Source organism: Belonocnema kinseyi, chromosome 6 (assembly GCF_010883055.1).
Source record: "Belonocnema kinseyi isolate 2016_QV_RU_SX_M_011 chromosome 6, B_treatae_v1, whole genome shotgun sequence".
Classification (NCBI taxonomy): domain Eukaryota; kingdom Metazoa; phylum Arthropoda; class Insecta; order Hymenoptera; family Cynipidae; genus Belonocnema; species Belonocnema kinseyi.
The window spans coordinates 69,074,089-69,083,911 of NC_046662.1; the positions used below are offsets into that span (position 1 = coordinate 69,074,089).

The 9,823-nt window shown below is 24.9% G+C and overlaps 1 protein-coding gene across 2 annotated transcripts in view; it reads right to left on the reverse strand.

Annotated features, from left to right (window-relative positions):
- The window catches only part of LOC117174267 (3-hydroxy-3-methylglutaryl-coenzyme A reductase), a 116,929-nt gene extending 109,627 nt beyond the window's left edge, over positions 1 to 7,302 (reverse strand). For both annotated transcript variants that reach the window (XM_033363182.1, XM_033363185.1), the window contains exon 1: positions 6,973 to 7,302. The gene's annotated coding sequence lies outside the window, so the exon portion shown is untranslated. The remainder of the gene's footprint in view (positions 1 to 6,972) is intronic.
- Positions 7,303 to 9,823: the final 2,521 nt, after the last annotated feature.

Consider the following 9,823-nt stretch of genomic DNA (forward strand, 5'->3'; position numbering starts at 1 on the left):
AATGCACAGAAAACTTTTTTCCCTACTCTCAAACTTTTTTCTGTTATTTGCCTTAAGCTAAATATTTGATCCGTACATGACCTTCCTGGCATAAACCCACTTCGGACTTCCCACATCTTTGCGTCTGTTATTTTCATTACCCTACGAATAAGTATTTTTGAATATATTTTACTTACGGCGCTTAATAAGCTAATCCGCCCAACTAAATATCTGAAATTCTAATTGAAAAGGAGAATTTTCTACGAAAATAGAAGGTAATTTGAATAAAATGGTTACATGCACAAATTAAAAAAAAAATGTTAACCAAAATGGAATAGTTGAGTTTTCACTGGAAAAAAGGTCATTTCTAACGTAAAAAAAATGGTAATAGAAAACTTAGATTTTCAGCCATAAAAATAATTTTTCAGCTGAAGTAATGTATCTTCAAGCAAAAAAATTACTTTTAAGCAAATAAGGAAACAAAGAATAAAGATTTTAATATTAAAAAAAAAAACAATTTAATTTAAACAAAACAGACAAAATTGTAAATACAGTACTCACTTTTGAAATTCAAACAATAATTTTCAACAACAAATTTTCATCAAAAGAAATTAATTTTGTAACTAAAAATAATTTTTTTACAAAAAATGAAATAGTTCAATTTTCAGTTTAAAACAATAACTTTGAACGAAAAAAGAGATTTGAACAAAATACTTAAATTTTCAGTCAAAAATAATGAATTTTCAGCCAAAAAGATTAATTTTCAACTGAAATATTCATTTTTATTTTTCACAACAAATTTTTTAACAAAGTACACCAAACTCTCGCTGTTAGTCCAGTGTCGGGGTTGCCTTCAAATAGCCTTGGACTGATTTCGGGGGGATCGAAACCGCTCTCGCCCTGCTCCCCTGAGAAATTGCGGGAGTCAGCAGTTATAGGAAGACCGAGAACGAGGTGACTGAAAGCGAGAGTTTCGTGTAGTTAAATTTTTAACCAAGAAATGAATTTCTAATCAAAATAATTGAATTTGCAAACAAAAAGAATAACTTTATAAAATAAGTGAATTTTGAAAAACATTGTTGAATTTTCAAATAAAATGAGGATTTTTCAACAAAATAAAAAAAAATGAAAAATTATTTTCCAACAAAAATGATTAATTGTTAAATATTAATATTAATTCTTGACCAAAAAAGACGACTTTGTATTGAAATACATGAATTTTCACCCAAATGGTTCATTTTTCGAATTTTTAAAAAAGAACAGACAAGTTACATTTTCGTTTAATCAATTTTTAACGAAAACCTGAATTTCATCGAAATAGTTTATTTTGAACAAAAGTGATAAATCTTCACCAAAAAACGTAAAAGGTAATAGTTGATATTTCGACCAAAGAATATTTTCAATTAAAAGTCGTCGAATTCAACCAGAAAGAATTAATTTTCAACAAATCATGTAATATATCAAATAAAAAAATCAGTTTTTAACCAAAAATAACAAAAAAAGTAAATAAAAGACAAATTTACAATCAACGAGAAGAATCTTCAAGTAACGAGAAGAATCTTCAAGTAACTTCAATCGAAAAATTTTTTATCAATAACAGTTGAATTCAATACAAAAAAAAAAGGAAGAAGATTTTTCTCTAAAACAGTTGGTTTTTAAATTTGAAAATATGTTATTTTTGCAGTTTTCACTATGAATTGTAAAACTTTTGAATACATGTACTTTGAAACGTTCTTTTAGTAAACAATAATGTTACATCTGTGAAATTCAAAACTATGCAAGGAAAGCTTACCGTACTTAAAATATTAAATTATTTATTTTCAAACTGAATGATACTTTGAGTCTATTTTATGAATGAAATATGATTATTTATTAATAATTTTATTTTAAATAAGCTATTTTTCATTTATTGAATTTGAATTTTCGCAGAACTCAGACCGGAACAGATCGCGCACTCTGGTGACTGGTAAACTCTCCCATTCCAAATTAAAAACTTTTTGCCTTGAAAGTAAAAAAAAACAATTGCTAAAATTCTAAAGATACTTATTATTTTAATTTTTCATATCTATGTACAAATTTTTTATTTAATAAAAAGACTTAAGGATTTAAAGCATTAAAATCATTAGGAATAATAAGCAGTAACAACAATTGGTAAATTGTAGAGTCAACGATCAGTTTTTCTATAAATAACTAATAGCGTTGTTTCCAAAGTCAGATATCATTTTTCCAATACTAAATGGATCTTATAGTATATAAAATTCTAATCTTAAAAACGCCCATAAAATATTTTTTAAATATTCTTTACTTTTTTTTGTCACATAAATCTTAACAAATAAAACTTTCAAATGAAAGTAGTAAGCATTGACAGAAGACCATCGCCTAACCTCTTTATCATGAGTTTCGTTAGATTTTATCATTTTGATCAAAGCCACATCCTCACATTGATAGATAATTATGAGAAACTTTGAGTCAAGTGACACCCACGCAAAACCAACTTCAATAAGTTGTTTATCGCCTTCAATTTTTAATAAATTTTTTATATTTAACGACTCAACGAAAAAATAAATATAACGCACCTTCGGCTCGGATTAAAATTATGTATTAAACAATTATTTGATCTAAAATCGCCAAAGAACCCTATTATCCAATTAAAACAAAAAAAAGTTCCTTTCAAAAAGTACGCAGAGACATTATTTAAATATCTAAAAATTTGTTTGAAAATTCTTAAAAACAATAAAAATAAATCGAATAAATAATAAGTAAAAAAACAATAAGGCGAATAGTCGAATAAAAATAATTTATTGAAAAAAAGGAAAAACAGAGCTTATGTGTCGATTTAAAAAAAAATTGTCCATTTTAGTTTTGTTGAGTCAAAATCAAAGTGATTCGGCATAAATAATTCTTTGGAGACTCCCCACCGAATTCTAATAATCTCTCACCATCATCTCAACCATCATGATCATTATGAAACCAATTTTTTAATATTATAGTAAAACAATTTTTTGAATAATAAAACAATATTTAAATAATTTAAATTTATAATAATTACTAAATAATTTAAATAATTAAATAATATTCGGAATTAAATAATTCCGAATTGAAAGCATCTGAAATTAAAAAATATTCATTTTTTAAAATCTTTACCTAAAAATCGGTAAATTGTAAGACATACGATTGAAAAAAAAAAGAAGTTTGCTATGTTTCAATTCAAATTTTTTAAATCGCAGACTTTTAATTCGCAATTGTTTTTTTTTTTTTTTAGTAGAATACTGGGACAATAATATCTTTTATTATTATACAATTATTATACAATTATTATACAATAGTATCTTTTATATTCCAACATAAATCATAAAAGTAAAAATTTTCTAGCATTTTTGAAGTTCCTTTGAATTTATTAACACTATTTATGTTTGTTCTGAAAAGTTAGGCATGTAGTAAAAAATAACAAAAAATACTTTTAAAAATCTTTGAATGAACTTCTGCCAAATTCGCCATTTCTTTTGTATTGCAAAACTTTCCCCATAACTTTTATAGCCTTTTATTATTGAAATTTCCTACAATAATAGAAAAAGTAATGCTTTTGCATATTTTTAATATATTTAAGAATAAAATTCATAACTTTTTTAGGGATTTTTTTCAATAAGTTAGGAATATTTTAGTGTCCCGCATTTGGAAAAATTCTTGACGAAGTTTTCTAAACCGAGACAAGTTGTCGCTGACTGTCTCAGTTTTGGGACACTTGAACGTTAGTTGCGCAATTGCATTTCCATTACTGGGAGGGTCACTTTCGCCGTGTTCTCAATTAAATTTCTCAGTTTCGTGATAGGGAACTGCTTCTGGTAAGTAATTTAGTGGTAACTCATAAATTAAATTTTTTTAATAAAAATTAGTAAATATGCATTGAAATTTAATATTAAATATAATAAATATTAATGATGTTAATATGATCTATTTACTTTTTAAAATAAATTAAGTAAATTAACTTTTCTGTTGAAAACTTATATTTTCGAATTAAAAATATATAACCGTTTTGAAGAAAAATCGTCTTTTTTAATTGAAAATGCAATGATTTGGTTGAAAAAATTTTCTTTCTTGACTGAAAAATCTTTTTGTTATTAATGTTTGAAATATTTGTGTTGAAAATTCGTCTTTTTGGTACTAAAATTTATCTTTTTAATTATGAATTTCATCTTTCGTAACAAAAAATGCAACTGCGATTGAAAATTAATGTGTTTAGGTTAAGACTTCAACAGTTCTATTGAAAATTCGTTTTTTTTTGTAATTAATTCAACTGCTTTCCATTTGTAATTAAAATATTTTGTGGTTGAAATATCAACTATTATATTTTTTGAACAAAATTCACTTTGTTTGGTTAACCTAATACTTCAATTTTCTAACAAATTGTTGAATTTTAAAATAAAATAGACTAATTTTCTAGAAAAACAATGAATTCTAATTAAAAAATATAATCGTTGATATTTCAACCAAAACATGTTTTGATTATAAATTTAAAAAAAATTAAAATCATTTTAAAAAATCTAATTAACACAAATCGTTTACCCAAATAGTTCGACTTGAAAACAAAACTGTTAAAATTTCTATTAAAAGAGATGGTTTGTCAATCAAATAAAATTCTTCATTAAAAAAAGAAAAAATATTGTTTAAACCAAAAAGAGGTATCTTCAACAAAACAGTTGAGATATTAATCAAAAACATTTTTCACTCAATGAAGGTTTCAACCAAATAATAAAATTTTCAACCAAAAAATAATTTAATCTGTTTGAATACTTTTTTCAATTTATGTACTAATTTTAATTCCGATAAATTCTATATAAACATTTACAATCAAACAGTTGAATTTGTAAGTAAATCGATAATATTAGTTTTAATAATATTTATCATGTTTAACCCGATTCGTTAATCGTGGGTCGTTTTAGACGCAAGGCATTTTTCTTTTGTTTTATTACTGAATATCCGTGTACTCCGGATCGCATGGCAGCCTGGCCTTCGCAGTGAGCAGATCAAGTGCGCATTGGGTCTCAAGCAACCCATGATAACTTTAACGTCGGTGCAAACTCGTTTTGAGCGTCAAGTTAAGTTTTTTAATTTTTATGAAATTTATGAGTATTTTCGAAAGATTTTTATTTTTTTTTAGTCATATATTGATTTTTCATCTCTTATAGCATGGCGCAGCGTAACATCCACTGAAGTCACGTTACGCATTTTGGAGGGACTGTTCGGAATTATAAGATGAAAGAATTTATTACGTGAATATATTGTTCTTTTTTCTTTGTGAATATGTATGATTTACTACAAAAATAAAATTGGTATAAATAGAAATATATCGAGTTATTGCTTGAAACTTCAAACTTCCTCTTTTCAAACAAGGTGCTAATTGACACCAAATACTTAAGAATTTCTTTTGTATCCATCGAGATCACGATTTTTTTCGTAAAAATAAGTTTCTTGAACTTTACTATGCTATTTGAAAAATTCAAACATTTCAATTTTTTTAAAGTTTTGAATTTTTCTTGTAAATGTCTGTATTTTATGGTAGGTGTGTTTATCATTAAAAATAAAATATTTGTTTAAATTTGTGTGTAATCTTTATTATATTCCCTCAAAGAGGAAGTATTCAAGAGTGTACAGGAATTTTATCAGATTTTTACATTCTATAATTGTAAGTTATTTGTAACATTTTATTTTGATAAACCCCATTGGATTTTTCTTGTCCCAGTATTAGCTTCTTTTGTGTCCCACTTAAGGATACACCCCAAAATTCTTGTCCCACTAATGGGCGATCTGAATAGCTTTAAAAATATTCATTTATATTAATTAACTATAAAATTAATAATATATTTTCTATTCGAAGCTATCAAATAATGTATGAGTCACTTATTAAAACGGTTTTTGTACAAAAAATTTTAATTCACCATTTTAAAATTGTGTTTTTATAGGTTATCTTTTCGTAACTGTCCAAGTAATGGTCGGTTTACCTAATAGCTTCGAACATTTACAAATAAAAAGTAATCCAATTTTTAATGCCTGCTTTTAAAATCTTTTGATTTTTAAGGTTTGGATTTCTGAACTTATTGTCTTAATTTTTCAATTTTTTTAATTCATTCTGGACACATTTCATTCAAAATTATTTTATTACATTAAATCGATAATTGTAGGACTATCAAGTCTTTCAATATGATATTCTGCAATTTCGAGAAATTATAAAAACCATGTTATTTTGTACGTTAAAAATTGAAACCAAATCATTAATAATATTTAAACCTAACATTATTAAATATAAAAATTGCCTATTAAGTCTTTCAATACAAAATTTTTCAACCTTGAACCATTTAATGATGAAAATTGCTTTGACGTTTTGAAACCTTCAAAAAATGATAAACTTCAAACCAAATATTTTTCAATTTAAGTGTTTAAAGTAAAAACAAAACTTCGGTTTCAAAAGGCTTCAAAAATTAAAGTCTTTTACAATTGCGCATTTACAAATATAGTTTCAGATTGAAATTAAAGGCATTTTAAGGCTGGATGAATGAACTCTAAGATTATGATTAATAGGAAACAGCTAGATATTATATAAACAAGATCACGTCGTTCAATAGACAGGTGTTTCTATTTAAAAATAAATACTAGACAAACAAGATTTATATTACCTCACTTCGACGATATATAGGTTCAGTTTTTATCTAATTGCATATGTATATGATATACATATTATACCATATACACTATTAAATAGCCTAAAATGTTTAATTTATAGCCGAAATTTCATAAAAATAATAAAATAATTGCACATTTTGTAGAAATCTAAATTTCATACATCAAAGGAAAATTAAAAAAAAGTAATTCAATCAATATCCTTCCTTGAATTAGAAGAAATCAATAGGATCTCGTTACTTTCTTTCGTTATTTTCCAGGTTTTTCGATAGATAACCTAAAAGTTATGGTTGAAATAATATATAATAAATTCCTCACCTTTTAAAGTCAAGATGCGAACACCTGATCTTCTACACAATTCTTGATAACTTATTTTTGATTAGGGAAGAAATATTACTTCACATTTTAAGGATTAATCTTGAATACATTTGAACTTTCACAATGACACTTTACACTTACACAAGTCGCGTCACTGATCGAAACGCCTTTATGTAATAAAACTAGATTTTTGACAAAACTTTTTAAAAATTTGATCTTAACTCTAATTTCTCCATTTACTAATTTCGCCACACATGATTTATGTCAATTAAACTCGTTTTTTGTCAATAAAACATGAGTACTTGAATATATGACTTATTTATTAAAACAGCAGCAGACGACACAATCGTCGGATTAACAATGTGTAATTCACGCTCTGAGCGACATCTATTTAAATTCTAGAAAACTATTTTTGAAATTCAGATCAAAAAGGTGAAAATGATTGTTTAAAAAATGATTCAATAATAAATGTTTTTTTTTAAATATTTTTATTTTCATGTTTCTCTTATTTTTAAATCGTCTGCAACTAATCTGAATCAAAGTTTATATCAGCTTAAATTAATTGTTACTTGTTGTCGCTATGTGGCGCTGACTATCTTAGTAGAAATTCCGCGTAAATACAAATTGGACAAAAGAAACTTATTTTTTTTACGAATTTCTAATAAAAGTTTATAGTTTATTTCTGAAACAAAGCAAGCTTCTAAGTGATTTAGTTTAAAACGTAAAATGTAGTATTTTAATTACTGGTCATTCTATATTTCACATCATTTGACATAGAAGAATTTTCAACTTATAAATATACATTTTGACCAAAAATAAAAATTTCAAAAGAATAAATTAATATTTAACTAAAAAGAATAATTTGCAAAACAAAAACTATAAATAAAGGAATTTTTTAAAAATATATATGTCAATATAAAACAAAAAGTATAATAGTTAAATTTTCAATCGAAGAAGCTAATTTTAAATTCAATAGTTAAATTTTTAACCAAATAAATGAAATTTCGCCCGAAAAGATGAATTTTCACCCAAGATTAATTTTCCGCCAGAGAAGGCGAATTTTTTTAACAATATAGAAGAACCTTTAAATAGAAATAATGAATTTTAAAGAAAGAAAAAAATTATTTTTCATAAAAATAATACATTTTAAAAATAAAGGAAATCATTTTTAACCAAAATGATTAATTTTGAATCGAAAAAGTAAAATTCCTTAGAATATCCACGAATTTTAAATCAATTAGTTGAATTTTCAACTAAAAAAGATACATTTTTAACAGAAAATGGAACATTAAAATTTTCAATGGTAAAATTAATTTTTAAGCAGAAAAAAATGTATCTTCAACAAAATGGTTGATTTTTCTACCACGAATATGAATTTTAACCTAAGAAGAATAGTTGTTAACAAAAAAAAAAGCATTAAAAATGGAATAAGAGGTAAATCTTCAATTATGTAATTAATTTTCAAATTTCTTTAATTAAAAACAGGTAATTTCATGCAATAAAGGTGAATTTTAAGCAAATTAGTTGAATTTAAAAAAATAAAAAGATAAATTTTCAACCGAAAATAAAATGATTAGATTTTTAGTTTAAAAAAAATTAATTTCTAACAAAAAAATAGAGATTTCAATACATTAGTTAATTTTTCACTAAAAAGAAGAATCTTCAAACAATAAAATTAATGTTAAAGAATTATTTTAACGTTTAACCAAGTATTTGACATTTTAACCAAAAAAGATTTTGGTTTTAAGCAAAATATAGGGAAATGCATTAAAAGAGACGAACTTTCAACTATAAAGATTTCTCAGTTAAGAAAGAAAAAATGAAAAAAAAATGATGAAATTTTTAAGTCAAAATAAGGAATTTATAAAAACAGTTATCCTGTCAACCTTGTAATATGAAATTTGTTAGTTCACGCCATAAAAGATACACATTTTTGGAAAATTGTACTTTTAAACGTTTTTTTAGCATGTAGTAATGTTATATTTGTAAGATTTATAAATACAAAAGAAAAACTCACCAGTATCTGAAATGTTAAATTTTTCTTTTTAGATAGAATGAATTAAACTTTTACGGTGTTCTATGAGTAAATTGTAAACTTAGATTATTCATTTGTAGTAATAAAGCAATTTGCCATTTATCCAATTTGAATTTTCGCGGAACTTTAACCCGGAGAAGTTCAAAAAATTACCGCCAGAGGCTTTTAAAGTTCCGGCACTGTAACAAGCCGACAGCCTTTTACCGCGCGAAAGTTCAAATATTTTAGATTTATTAAGAGAATAATTAATAAAAGTATGAAAAATAAGATTTTCTATAATTTCTAAGAATAAATCAACAGCAAGTCCGTTTCCACAATTAAGGGTTAGAAAACCCAACTCCAGCGATGAAATCTTCTTCTGAAAATCTTAACAAGTTATAACTAAAGGATTAAATAAAAGGGTATTTTTAAATAATTAAATTGATAAATTCATAATTAATTGAATCAACAAGATTTATTAGTCTGGTCTTTTGAAATCTATCTTTACAGGAAAAAATCTTATTCGAGTTTCAAGTTAACGAACGAGTCGCGGCCGCGGACCAAATTAATCTGTCTTTTTGTTTCGTCTTTTTGTTTTCGTCACAGAAATTTCAAATTTTGCGATTCTACCATTTCAAAATTTGAAACTTAACAATGATAATCTAATGATGATTGTCTAAATTCTCAATAAATGACAGGTTTTTATATCACATTCAACTTTTGCGTTAATTTAGGAAGAATTTTACAGATGGGCCCTTTTTCATACATTTTATTTCAAAAATTGTGAAAAATAAATTGCAATATCTATTTTCAAATAGAATTTTATACGTATCTCAA